Below are 14,998 nucleotides of genomic sequence, written 5' to 3' on the forward strand. Positions count from 1 at the left end.
TGCAGACTTTTCTGCTTGCGGCTGAGGCAAACAAGCGGGCGGTTGGTTTTATGCCTTGTCCATGTGCTCGCTGTAAGAATGGTAACAATTACTCTACGTCAAGAACCATTCACGTCCATCTGTTTTAGTCCGGTTTCATGCCCCATTATAATGTTTGGACCAAGCACGGAGAAAGAGGGGTTATGATGGAAGACAATGAAGAAGAAGAGGATGACGACAGCTATCCTGGCCATGGGTTCCCTGAATACGATGATACAACAATGGGGGAAGAAGCTGAGCCGGTAATGCGGGAAGAAGCTGAGCCGGCAATGCGGGAAGAAGCTGAAGAAGAGGCATCAGATGAGCCCGTTGATGATCTAGGTCGGGCCATTGCCGATGCAAAGAGAAACTGCGCAAGTGATTTGGAGAAGAAGAAGTTGCAGCGCATGTTAGAGGATCACAAAAAATTGTTGTACCCGAATTGCGTAGGTGACAAGAAAAAGCTGGGCACCACACTGGAATTGCTGCAATTGAAGGCAGAGAATGGTGTATCTGACAAGGGATTCGGAAAGTTGCTGGTAATGATAAAGGATATGCTTCCAAAGGACAATGAATTGCCCGAGAGTACGTATGAAGCAAAGAAGGCTGTCTGCCCTCTAGGGTTAGAGGTGCAGAAGATACATGCATGCCCTAATGATTGCATCCTCTACCGCGGTGAGTACGAGGATTTGAACGCTTGCCCGGTATGTGGTGCATTGCGCTATAAGATCTGCCGCGATGACCCTGGTGATGTCGAGGGCCGGCGGCCCAGGAAGAAGATTCCTGCCAAGGTGATGTGGTATGCTCCTATAATACCACGGTTGAAACGTTTGTTCCAAAACAAAGAGCATGCCAAGGCGATGCGATGGCACAGAGAAGACCGTAAGAAAGACGGAAAGTTGAGAGTACCCGCTGACGGGTCGCAGTGGAGAAAAATCGAAAGAAAGTACGGGAAGGAGTTTGCAGATGACGCAAGGAGCGTATGGTTTGGTCTAAGCGCAGATGGCATTAATCCTTTTGGGGAGCAGAGCAGCAACCATAGCACCTGGCCTGTGACTCTATGTTTGTATAACCTTCCTCCTTGGTTGTGCATGAAGCGGATGTTCATTATGATGCCAGTGCTCATCCAAGGCCCTAAGCAACCTGGCAACGACATTGATGTGTACCTAAGGCCATTAGTTGAAGAACTCTTACAACTGTGGAATGGAACAGGTGTACGTGCGTGGGATGAGCACATGGGGGAAGAATTTGACCTAAAGGCGTTGCTATTCGTGACCATCAACGATTGGCCTGCTCTCAGTAACCTTTCAGGACAGACAAACAAGGGATACCGCGCATGCACGCACTGTTTGGACGATACCGATAGTATATATTTGGCTAATAAGAATGTGTACCTGGGACATCGTCGATTTCTTCCGAGAAGGCATCCCGTAAGAAAGAAAGGCAAGCATTTCAAAGGTGAGGCGGATCACCGGACGAAGCCTCGCCACCGTACTGGTGCTGATGTACATGATATGGTCAAGGATTTGAAGGTTGTCTTTGGAAAGGGTCCTAGTGGACAACCTGTTCCGAATGACGCTGACGGACGCGCACCCATGTGGAAGAAGAAATCTATATTTTGGGACCTGCCCTATTGGAAAGACCTCGAGGTCCACTCGGCAATCGACGTGATGCACGTGACGAAGAATCTTTGTGTGACCCTGCTTGGCTTCTTGGGCGTGTATGGGAAGACAAAAGATACACCTGAGGCATGGGAGGACCAGCAACGTATGCACGGAAAAGACGGCATACATCAGGGTCATGCAAGCTACGCTCTTACCAAAGAAGAGAAGGAAATCTTCTTTGAATGCCTGCTCAGTATTAAGGTACCGTCTGGCTTCTTGTCGAATATAAAGGGAATAATAAACATGGCAGAGAAAAAGTTCCAGAACCTAAAGCCTCATGACTGCCACGTGATTATGACGCAACTGCTTCCGGTTGCATTGAGGGGGCTTCTACCGGAAAACGTTCGATTAGCCATTGTGAAGCTATGTGCATTTCTCAATGCAATCTCTCAGAAGGTAATCGATCCATAAATCATACCAAGGTTACAGAATGATTTGGTGCAATGTCTTGTCAGTTTCAAGTTGGTGTTCCCACCATCCTTCTTCAACATCATGACACACATCCTAGTTCACCTATGCGAAGAGATTAACGTTTTGGGTCCTGTATTTCTACACAATATGTTCCCCTTTGAGAGGTTCATGGGAGTCTTAAAGAAATATGTTCATAACCGTGCTAGGCCAGAAGGAAGCATCTCCAAGGGCCGTCAAAATGAGGAGGTCATTGAGTTTTCTATTGACTTTATTTCTGACCTTAAGCCGATTGGTGTTCCTGAATCGCGGCATAAGGGCAGACTGGATGGAAAAGGCACGCTAGGAGGGGAACAAATAATATGTATGGACGGACATTCTCTCACTGAAGCACACTACACAGTTCTACAGAATTCCGCATTGGTAGCTCTGTATATGGATGAACACAAGAATTTGCTACGCTCCAAACACCCGGAGCGGTCTGATGACTGGATTACACATGAACAAACCAGGAGTTTCGCCAGCTGGTTGCAAGCACGTACCATGCATGACACCTCTATTGAAGATGACCTGTACTTGCTGTCCCAGTTACCATCTTTGAATATAATAACTTTCAAATGGTACGAGATAAATGGTAATACATTTTACACGATCGCCCAAGATAAGAAGAGCACCAACCAAAACAGTGGTGTCCGCTTTGATGCAGAAACCAAGACGGGAAAGGAAACATATTATGGTTATATATAGGACATATGGGAACTTGACTATCGACGTGGTTTGAAGGTCTCTTTGTTTCGGTGCAAATGGGTCAATATGACACGAGGCGGGGTAACGGAAGACCCATAGTACGGAATGACAACAGTGGATCTCAACAATCTTGCGTATGCAGATGAACCATTCGTCCTAGCCAATGATGTGGCACAGGTTTTCTATGTGAAGGACATGTCTACCAAGCCAAGAAAAAGAAAAGATAAGGAAGCGAATGCATCGTACGATGAGCCAAAGCGGCACATAGTTCTTTCTGGGAAGAGAAACATCATGGGAGTGGATGACAAGACAGAAAAGTCAGAAGATTATGAAAAGTTTGACGAAATTGCTCCATTCACAGTGAATATTGACCCGAGCATCCCGTTAAATGATGAAGATTTTCCATGGCTACGACGCAAAGGGACACACGCGAAGAAAAAGTTTCACACCCAAAGATCTGGGATGTGATCGGCTTAACTATCATCACTTTCTTCTGTGTTTCACACCCAGGAGGGAATCTCTGTAATAGTTAGGGTAGCTAGTTATGTGTTTTGGCATTTGAAACGCGAAGAAATTTTATGTGCAAGCAAATTATTTCATGCATTTACTGATTTTTTCAGCTAAATGACCCTGAAATTGAAAAGCATTTGAAATGAACTCAGAAAAGGATGAAAGTTGGCATGGTATCATAATTTCACCCACATAGCATGTGCAAAAAAGTAGAGAGGGTTACCGCAAAAACTGGATGTACTTCGTGTACAAAATGGACAATCTGTTTCGTAGTATCAGGGTTTCGGACGAAAACTCATCCGTTACAAAGGAATTTCATTTTTTAAATAACTTAAGCATTACCAAATTGAATATAATGATAAAACACAGTAATATTAAACATAAGAACAAAGAATCACTGGAAAATGTATTTTTAAAGTTAAGTTATTCACAAACTAGTGATTCACACAAATTTCAAATAATTCAAAATTTAAACTATTCAAATTTAAAAACTACCGGCACTAACTGAAAGTTTCTAAAAACTATCAAAAATATTCACAAAGAAACTCTAAATACAGCAAAAAACAACTAAAAATAAATAAAACAAAATAAATAAAGCAGAAAAGAAAAAACTAAATGAAAAAAGCCCACCTACCGGGCCACAGCGGCCTGCATACGACTAGAAACCCAACCTGTTGTTGGGCCAGGATGCAGGCCCGCAAGCCCAATAGACCCCACAGGGCAGAGTAGCAGAGGTAGGCCCAGAAGGCTTGCTTTAGAGAGGAGCTCGAGACAGCAGCGGTGGCGGGGCTTATAAGCAGGTGTGAGTGCCCCTCGGCTAGCGAGGTGGGACTAACTTCTGCGCCCCTCGCCTGGCAGCGCACCCCCTTTAGTACCGGGTCGTGGCACCAACCGGTACTAAAGGGGGGCCTTTAGTACCGGTTGGAGCCACCACCCGGTACTAAAGGGGGTCGCTTCCCGCCGCTTGGGCTAGCCAAAATAGACCTTTAGTACCGGTTGGTGGCTCCAACCTGTACTAAAGGTGGGTTCTATATATACAACACTTCGAAAAATTTCATTCTCCCCCTCTGTTTCTTCCCGGTCGATCGACGCCACCCCCGTTCTACGCCGCCCCCGTCGCGCGCCATTGCCGTCGCCGCCCTCATCCCCGTCGCCGCCTCCGTCGCCGTCGCCGCCCTCGTCTTCGTCGCCGCCCCGGGCCCGTCCCCGTCCCCGTCGCGCCGTCCCCGCGTCGCCGCCCGTCACGCCCGGGCCGTCGCCTCGCCGTCGCCTCGACCTTGCCCGCGCGCGCTGTGAGCCCCTCCCCCGGCCCCTCTCCTCCCTCCAATCGATCATAGCGCACACCGGCGCCGGCGCCGGCGCTGACCGTAGCGCACACACACACTACATGCACACACACACACACACACAAACACGCACACACACACACACTACACACACACACTAGACGCGCACACACACACAATTTTTCTATTTTTAGCTTTTAGTTTTTTCTGTTTTTCTGTTTTTCATACAAAGTTTTAGATGAATTAATTAATTAGATTAGATTAATGTCAAATAGTATGTAGAAATGTTAGTTATAATATATATAATGTCAAATGTTATAGAAATGTTAGTTATATAGAAATGTTAGAAATTTTGAAAATGTTAGTTTTAGCTAGCTAGATGAATTAGATTAATTTCAAATTGTTAGACGATGATCGATGTTTTTTTAGTTTCTTATATTTTTAGTTATAAAATTTAGTATTTGCATATATGAAATCGTCACAATCCATCATTTAAAAAATGTTACTTTACTTTTGCGGCATATAGTATTTTGTTGTCGACGATGCCCGGCCCGCATCCTCGCCGTCGACACGTCCACGACGACGTCCTGCTTCAGAGGACCCATGTCTGGGACTGGGCTCCGCCGGGCTGGCACTGGGAGGTGCTACCTTCAGGGGCGCGACGCTTGGTCAGGAACCCGGCCCCGGGTCCCGTCGTCGACCCTCATCTCCTTTGGTGGCATTCGCGTGGGCCACTTTCGGTGCGGAGGGAGCCGGCCCCGCCGGAGGTGGTACGTCGCCGTGTCAGGGAGGAGGACGAGCACGTCCATCGCTACATGGCTACTATGGACGTCAAGTTCTCCAATACCTGGCAGGTTCTTTGGGGAGATCACCCGAGCTATGATCCAGTGATGGTTCCTTCTCTTTGGGTGTCCACCGCCCGCTAGCTAGTGATGTATTCAATATTATATCTATTATTCGAGATGATGTATTCGAGACTATATATATCTATTATTCGAGACGATGTATTGAGATTATATCTATTATTCGAGACGACGTATTCGAGATTAAATCTATTATTCGAGACGATGTATTCGAGATTAATTATATCTATTATTCAAGACGATGTATTCGAGATTATATCTATTATTCGAGATTATACTAAATTGTTTTATATTTCTTTTGGCATAGTTAAATAAAAGCTATGGCGGACAATACCGACAGAGAGAGAGAGAACAGACCATGTTCGATATCATACGCGGGCCAGATGATGATCAGAATGAAGAAGATTTTGATGGCTCCGAATTTCTAAACAACACCGGAGACGGTGATATGATATTCGATCGCGACGACCGAGAAGATGAAGTCATGAACTACGACGAAGAACATGTTGAACCTGAAACAACAAACAGCGGCGAGGTATATATATTTATATAAGCAGGAATCTGGTGATCATCGCATGTTTTAAATGAGTTGAAGATATATTAACGAATCGATCTTTCTTCTTTCAGCCATCCGGATCGAGCAAATCTTCAGGCACAAGGACGAAACGAGGCCCGAACAAAAAGTTGAAGGAGGGCGTAAAGTACAATATCGAGGCATTCAAACCTCATGGCGAACCATTAGCGCCTAAGAAGATTGCGGACAAGTTCGTTCATCAGTGCGGAGTTCTTGTGAAGGACCAACTCCCGATCTCCCTTCAAGAGTGGAGAAAGCCAGCAAAGCCACGTCCAGATGTTACTTTTGTCGACCACAGACACCGCGTCACCCGACTCCTCGTCAAAGTCCGCCACCGAGTCAGCAGACTCCCGCTCCTCCAAGTCCACCAACGCGTGAGGCCACTCCTCCTCCAAGTCCGGCAAATTGTCAGGCCACTCCTCCTCCAAGTCCGACACAGCGTCAGACGTCCACTCCTCCTCCAAGTCTGGCACAACCTCAGGCCACTGCAAGTCCGGCACAGCTTCAGGCCACTCCTCCTCGTCCAACTCAGCCCCGTCAGCCGTCTCCGCCGCCTCAGCAATCGCAGAAGAGACACCCCGCAGCTATGGTGCGTAGCGGTACGAGTCGAGGTCTAGTACAGGAAGTATAGGCGGAGGCAAGCGATATAAATATGGTCCAAACCTCAGTACTCCTCTTCCTGTGAGGGCTTACGACAGGACCGAGGAGCAAACCAATGCCATAGTGCAGGTAGAACTCGATGCCCATTTTGGACCGAAACCGCCACCGCCGCCAAGGGAGAAAGTGCTTGTGGAAGTAGTTGACCACTTCATTCGTATGGCTCAACCACTAGCTCCTAAGCCTGTTGACACAGACTATGAGCGCCACATCAGGAAGTTACATCGACGACGTCTACAAAAGGAGGCGAGCTCGAGCTCGAGCAAACAACAAGCACCCGTTGAAAAATGCAGGAAAACTGTTGCCCAGCTGGGAAAACAGGCGGCGCAATCAATCCCCCCGCTTGTTGTGCCGCCAACAACACGTGACAATACGCGCGCCCAATATTATTGTGGCCAAACAGTTTACGTTCCCGACGTGGGTGATGTAGTAATAACCCAGGAGCATATAATGCAGGCTAAAGAATTCAAGATCACTGTTGGACAACTCCTCGAGATCGAGGACATGCCTGGGATTACAGAGGAGGAAATAAAACGGAAATATGTCCGGGGCGAACCTTTGGTCGAGCCAGAAGATGTCAACAAGCTCCCAACGAGGATGTATGAATTGCATCAATTGTACATGGACATTACCAAGAGATCCAATCGAGAGTCCCTCATGGTGGATGTCAAGAAGGATGATTACTACCATGAGAAAGCTGTGGCCGTTGAGTATTCTGAACTGTTTCAGTTATACAATCAAGACGCACTCGACAAATCTATCGTCAGTTGCTATTGTCTGTAAGTGATTTCTTTCTATAATTTAAGTCTCAAGCTAGCTGTAGTGATTCTTTTGATCAATCTATATTCTTTTCTGTGGTATTATGCAGGATGAAGATGTATGAAATGAGAAAAGGTGGACGCTATGGCATTGGGTTCATTGACCCAAACACCGTTAATCAATACACATGGAAATTAGATCCATATTATGAAAAAGGGGTAGAGGAGAGCATGCTAGAGTTCTTGAAGCGCCTCAAATACAATGAAGATATACTACTTCCTTACAACTTCGAGTGAGTCACACTTTCTTGTACTACAAATTCTCTGTTTTTGCCTACTAGCTAGCTACATGTTTTTGCTTACATATGCCCGCTTAATTAAGACATGCAAACGTGTGTGCATGCAGATTTCACTGGATCTTGTGTATCATTAAAGTTGACGCCGGAACAGTTGAAATACTGGACTCGCTACTCACAGCAAAAGCTAACTACAACATCTTGTATGGGATAGTCAACAGGTAATTTCAATCATTATTTATAACTACATATCTCGGCCTATTTAGTTCGTCATTTCATGATACGAACTATTTAATAACCCCTTTATTCATTTTCTTTGTCAGCGGGCAGGGCTTGGGCAAGGTTCATCAGCGTCACGGAAGGCGAATGGAAACCACAGCTGAAATGGTTTCGATCCAAGGTAAGTAATTAAGTAGTACTATAGCTAGCTAGCTAGCTGCCATCTCTTTAATTATCATGCTTGATCAATTATTATCTGATCAAATTAAATTCCATTCTCGTAATAAAGGCCCTGAAGCAGGCACAAGGGACTAATGTGTGTGCATTCTGCGTTTGCGAGAACATTCGCATGATGGCGTCCGAAAGGAGCAGATCTCAAAGACAGGAATGGGTACGGTTGTCAGAACACTATTCACAATTTTTACACCATTATCGATATCTAGTCACACAACTAATACACATGCATATTGATCTCCTTCTTAACAGTTCAAAGAGGTGCGGGACAAGCTCCTACCAACGGAGCGCGTCGAAGCACTTCAAGAGAAAATAGTGGGATTTTTGCTCGACCAGGTCATAAATCCGAAGGGAGAATACTATTACCCGCTACCGCCCCCATGAACCACTTCCAATTATCATCGTGCTCCAAAGGCACCAATTAGGCTAATGCCACTGGCTTCGAAGGCAACATGCATGCATATGTAGGAGAAATTGTATACAGCTATACATGTGTGTATGTGTGAATTAATATGGTTTGTGAGACATTGATGATATATATATATATGATTGGTTCTACTAGAAATTCTATATATATATATATATATATATATGCATAACGTGTACAATGTGTAGTACCGTAAAATACCAGCAAACGAAAAAGAATTAAAATGGAAAACATAAAATTAAATGAAAAAGAAATCATAAAACCAAAAACCCCCCAAACATTTTAGTACCGGTTAGTGTTACCAACCAGTACTAAAGGGCTCCCGGCCCCCGGAGCTGGCTCGTGCCACGTGGTTCCCCTTTAGCACCGGTTCATGTTGAACCGGTACTAAAGGGGGGGGCCTTTAGTGCCGAACCTTTAGTGCCGGTTCCTGAACCGGCACTAAAGGGCCTTACGAACCAGTGCTATTGCCCGGTTCTGCACTAGTGTAGGCAGTTGGCTTGAACAATAGACTAAGTTGCATAGATCCCTTGCAAGGGAGGTGGGGGTAGGGTGTGCCAACAGTGAAAAACTACGCATCCACGAGTAGGGAGGAGGGTTGCACAACGACTACTAGGTAGTTGGTCGGGACAGTAGAATAGTTGCACCATATAGCACGAAAGTTGGCATCGAAAAATTTTCGTCGAAACATACCCATGTGGGATCTAGTTTCAAAGATCTTGTCACGAGAAATCTAACGGTGAAGACGGATCTAAATTCCGACGTATGGTTTGAAAGATACGACTTTTTAAAAATTTGAAAAACCCGAAATAAATAGACGTGGATCTGTTTTTCATCACATGTGACAAGTCTGACCGCATTTAATGCTAGTAGTCACATACACTAGCAGACAATACATGCATGTATGCATGCGAGTGACAGAGCGACCGCTCGTTCTCTCCAATGAGCGCGTGCGCACTTTTAAGATTTCAGGTATTATTAATATATCAGCGAGCAATCAGCATGCCGGACAGGGGCGGCGTGGCCGGGTTGGACGCCCTGCCCAAGTGGCTCGTCGTCGCCGACATCCTCGTCCGGCTGTCGTGCCGTACGTGAGAGAATGGAGACGCCAGCAAATATATCAGTAAAGAAGTCACTAACAATAAGAGCAAAAGACCACAACCATACACTAAAATAACACTAGGTAACAGCAGCCTAGCTAACTACAATATCACTAGCCTTCCAGCAGACTACAATAAGGTGATTAAGATTGCACATCTTGTGACTTACTCCTGCAAAATTAAAAAAAATCATGGGCGCAAAATTGTCGCCATGCCTTTTGTGTTTTCTTAACATGCAAACTGAAATTAATCATGGGGAAAACAGTTCTATGGCATAGATACTCCATTGTTTACACCATCAACATGATGCTCAAGGTAGCATGAAAAATTACAAGCACCAAATGATTCCATCATCCAAAGTGTTCAGTCCTACTAGAAGTACCAAATCGTAGACATGACTGGACAAAAAACGATACTCTCCAAGCGCACAGCAAACAAGTAGTCCAAAGCATTAAGATGGAGCATGACATCTTATAGCACAAAGGAGAATGGAGGCTTCATGTTCACAGCTTCTTTTGCGGCTCAAACAATGGAAGTGAAATCAGGCTCTCTTGGAGGCGATGCCTAGTAAGTATCAAGAAGTCACCATGCCCTTTGCTTTCTACATTGCCTAAAAACACACCATCAATGTCGCAATGCAAAATACGGCGAGGACACTGCTGAATCAACAGCTCGCGCTCGTTGATCATAGCCATTTTAGGAGTGTCTTTCCCTGTCAAATTAAGCGGTGGTGATGCCTCCATTGCTAACAAGTTAATCTGAAATTGAAAGCTCCACGTCTCGGCATCATAGTCCTGCAACACCCAAACATCTAAAGTGACACAGTTATGATCAGTGCGACACAAAGCAAGGGTGCTGCCCGTATCCAACAATGACACACAATCACCGAGTTGTGCTGGGCGGCTCAGTTTTCGGAACGTCTCAGCTATGGTGTCAAATACCGTTATGTTGAAATCCGTTAGCCAATGCAGGTTACCATGATGGAGGATTGGTGGGCAGTGGTAGGACCAGATAGCAGGAACAAACCTTTGTTCTGAAACAGCTGGCCAGTGGATGCATCTTGGCTGGTCCGATCCCACTGTGAGGACGAAGTTCTCAAGCAACTCAACTGCTACATCGCCCTTCACGGCGGCGTTTATTGGGTATGACACCCATAGCACTCGGTGTTCTCCAGATGGGTGGTGCCGATAGAAGCCGACTAGGCTGACAGCCATGGTGTTTGGTTGTCGTTGAGGAGGATGTGGCATGGACGCCCACTTGTGGGTGGCCGGGTTGCAGATGTAGTAATTGGATTGCTGCGACAAGATGAGGAGGCCATCACAGGTGGCACGGTGTACAATGGTAGCGAATGCATATCCGAGGACAGGTCGCAGCTTTAGATCATTGGAGGCTCCGAGGACGCGGCAGGTGTCCTTTAGGGGTCTGATGATGGGGAGCGAGTGCTGGCGGCGGTGGTGGCCGAGGATGAAGGCGTCGGTGGAAGTACCGCTGCGCCACGACTTGCGGACAGCGCGGCAGCGGAGTACGTCTTTGACAGGCAAGCGGACAAGGATATCATCGACGACGAGCCACTCGGGCAGGTCGTCCAAGACAGTCGAGCCGACGACGAGCATACTGATTCCTAGATGGGAACAAGAAAAGAGGATGAAGAAGAAGCAAACGTTTAGTAGGATGCGTCGAAGCTTGGAAAAGTGTTCCTAGAAAAGAAAAGCTAAAGGGATTTACTCTACTCTGGAGAATGGACGGAGAGAGCGAGGGCGGCGCCTATGTGTTGGTGCAGCCTCGACCTTGACGACACAGCCTAGGCTGCCGCGCACTGGTAGAAAAAGGGCCTATAGTCCCAGTTCGTAAGGGCCTTTAGTCCCGGTTCCTGAACCGGGACTAAAGTGTCGATACTAATACCTCCCACCTTTAGTCCCGGTTCAATCCAGAACCGGGACTAAAGCCCATCCACGTGGGCAGTGTGCAGAGCCCAGTCAGGAGACCCTTTGGTCCCGGTTGGTGGCACCAACCGGGACCAATAGGCATCCACGCGTCAGCATTTCTGTGGCTAGGGTTTTTGTTTTTTTTTGAAAGGGGGGGGGGTTGGGGGTTTTGGGGGGTTAATTTAGGTGTTTCATATATTGTGTTAGCTAGCTATAATTAATATAGAGAAGTGTCCTCTCTTATGTCCGTGCTTGGTCGACGCTACGTACTATACATACGTATAGAGAGGACTAGACATGCTGGCTAGCTAGTAAAGCAAACGAAGGAAACAGAAGATCGTCATGAACATATATGCATACAGAGAGAAGTGATATCGACCACCTCTCCTTCTCCGAGAGATTGGTCGAACAACAAGTTCTCGTATATCTATCTGACAGTACCGGCTACATATATACAGTAATTATCTCTTACAAATATAATCATACGGACTCAGGTTTAACATAGAATTCTCCGTCTTCAGGGATCACGTGGTCAAGAAAGAATGCCGCCAATTCATCTTGAATTGCTCACATGCGAGCTGGTGCTAGGAGTTCATCCCGCTTCCGAAACATCTAATTTGAAGAAGGGGGTCAATACATATATATATATATATATGAATGAATGAAACTCAACACAAATGATGGTAATAAAATAAAATTGTGAATATTGTTATTTACGTACTTCATAATGTTCGTTAGCGTACCCGCCCCGCTCACACGTCGTGTGGCGGATGGACTCGCAGATGTACTATCCACAGAAATCATTCCCTTGTTCCTGCCACAACCACTTTACAAGAAATAGAGGTCAATCAAACTGATAAGCAAGAATGCTAAATGGTATTGATGAAACTAGCGCTTGAATCACTAGGAGATGCGCGGAACATGCTACTATAGTACTTACTTTCGGGTGTCTAAATTCCAGCTCCTTCGGCAGTCCCGGAACTTTTTTGGTGAATTTTCTCCAAACCCTGCCGGACAAAGAAAACAATTACTTGATATCAGGAAATGAACAAAGTTGCTGATATGGTGGATAATGATCGATTTAACTTACTTCTTGAGGATTTCATTCATGTCTGCATAGTCCTGGGGATCTTTTCGTCTTGAGTCTAAGACGGTTACTAGTCCCTGCTCAAGCTTAATCTCTAGGAGAATATAGTGGAAACTGCACACGCATGCATAACTCATGAATTACATTACTATAACCTTGACTAATATATAAGGGAAACCGAATACGCACAAGACAGTAACACTCACTTGAAGTTTTAAGGAAAGAGTATTATATCTTTGTTTTGATTTATTACGAACGATTGTAGCATGTTGGCCTCGGTAGCTGCGGCATGAAGTTTAACCTCAGTTGCATCTATGAGATATGTGTTAATGAACCCAATATCACCGACTTGTCTTTTCTTCAATTCGACGATCTTCAATCTGCATAATATAGTGAGGATGATTATAAATACATGCAATGAAAGAGCTAAGCTATATAGAGAAACTTAATGACAGAAGTAGTACTACTTACAGACAGTAGCAGGCGATCGTTGTTTTATCGAGGGCCAATTGATTGAAAAACTGATAGAACTCCTCAAATGGAACAGGCAACAGATCAATTCCAACGAGGTCATGCTCCTTTTTAACTCTCACATACAAAGTACTCCTCCCCCCAGAGTCTCTGCAGATTTTCAAGTACCAATCATGCAATCTTCGCATCATCGTTAATAGAGATCTTTCATCTTTGACGAGAGGCTTCCCGTACTTGTATCTTTGCATCCGCATGTCCATGGGTTCATAATGTACTTCGTCGGGCAGGTAATCTGCAAGATTATTATAACCGGGCACCATCCTCGGATCATTAGCGACGTTGTGGCTAGGCACCTTGAGCGGGGGGCATGATTGCTTCGCTTGTTTGCCGATCTGGGCAATTTGTTTCCCAGCTCATCGTTTTTTCAGCCTTTCATCACTGACAGTAGTTCCCGACCACTCCGCTTTGGCAAATTCCTTTCCAATAATGCGGTCATAGTTTCCTTTCGGCGGATCAGACTTTGGTGGTTTTGTTAGGGCAGCCAGAGTGCGCTTCACTTTCACCCCATCTACCTTCTCCTCCGGAGGTGGATGTTTCTTTGCTTTCACCCCTTCAAAGAATTTCCTCACTTCTTCTTGCGCGATCTCGGCGTTCTCCTCCTGGGTCCTCTCGTATGGTAACTTCTCTGGAGTCTTCAGAGAAGGACCGAATCTGTATGTCCTCCCGCCTCTGGTTGTACTTCTAGACGCCGACCGAGCAGACGAAGCGGTTGTCTTCTTTACTTGCTTAAGAGGCGGAGGAGAAGGACTACGACCCGCCGAGCAGCTAGAGCGGCGGCAGGTCTCTTCTGCCCTTGCTGACGAGGCGGATAAGGAGGAGGTTGGCTGCTCGGGCGCGTCAGCGCAGGCGGAGACGGAGGCGGAGTGCCGCCACGCGCCGGAGAAGGAGCCGGCCGAGGGCCCTGATCGTCACTCGCCGGAGGAGGAGGCGGTGGAGGAGGCGGAGTGCCCTGACTCGCCGGAGGAGGAGGAGGAGGCGGAGGCGTCCAGTTCGGAAGGTTGATGAGGTCCTTCCGCCATAGGCATGGAGTCTTCAGAGCAGACCCCAGCCGAGTCTCCCCTTCACCGGTAGGGTGGTCAAGCTGGAGGTCCTCAAATCCCTCCGTTATCTCATCCACCATCACCCTAGCATATCCTTCTGGAATCGGCATGCAGTGAAAAGTTGCGTCGGGTTCAGTAGGATAAACAGAGCCAACAGCCGCCTTGACCTTCAAATTCATCCATTGCGTCATAAGGTGGCAATTTTGAGACTCCGTTATAGCATCCACAGGATAGCTGGCAGGAGCCGTCAAGGCATGCTGCAGCTGAAGCTGCTCGGTGGAAGCCACGCTGCTTCTGCGCTGAGATGGCGGGGTAGCTTCGGGGGAGGCTTCGGCAGTACGTTTGCTGCGATTTGCTTCTCGTTCCTCTATCGCTTGTACCCTTGCGTGCAGCGCCAGCAGTTCGGTCTGCTGCACTTTTTTCCTCCTCTCATGGGATTTGTAACCGCCTGCGTCCAGAAACCCAACATTCCATGGAACGGAGCCTGGCGTGCCTCGTGTCCGTCCAGGGTGCTCAGGATTCCCGAGGGCCACTGTGAGCTCGTCGTGCTCTCTGTCTGGAAAGAACGTCCCTTCCTGCGCTGCGTCGATATAGTGCTTAAGCCTACTGACTGGTATGTCCATTTCTTCGTTCGTCCAAATGCATCCCCCTGTT

The 14,998-nt window shown here is 46.6% G+C and overlaps 1 pseudogene; it reads right to left on the reverse strand.

Annotated features, from left to right (window-relative positions):
* Positions 1–10,232: 10,232 nt before the first annotated feature.
* On the reverse strand, positions 10,233–11,374 carry LOC147957756 (F-box protein At5g49610-like; annotated as a pseudogene).
* Positions 11,375–14,998: the final 3,624 nt, after the last annotated feature.

Source organism: Triticum urartu, chromosome 7A (genome assembly GCF_056163025.1).
Source record: "Triticum urartu cultivar PI428250 chromosome 7A, HENAU_Tu73, whole genome shotgun sequence".
In the NCBI taxonomy this organism is placed as follows: domain Eukaryota; kingdom Viridiplantae; phylum Streptophyta; class Magnoliopsida; order Poales; family Poaceae; genus Triticum; species Triticum urartu.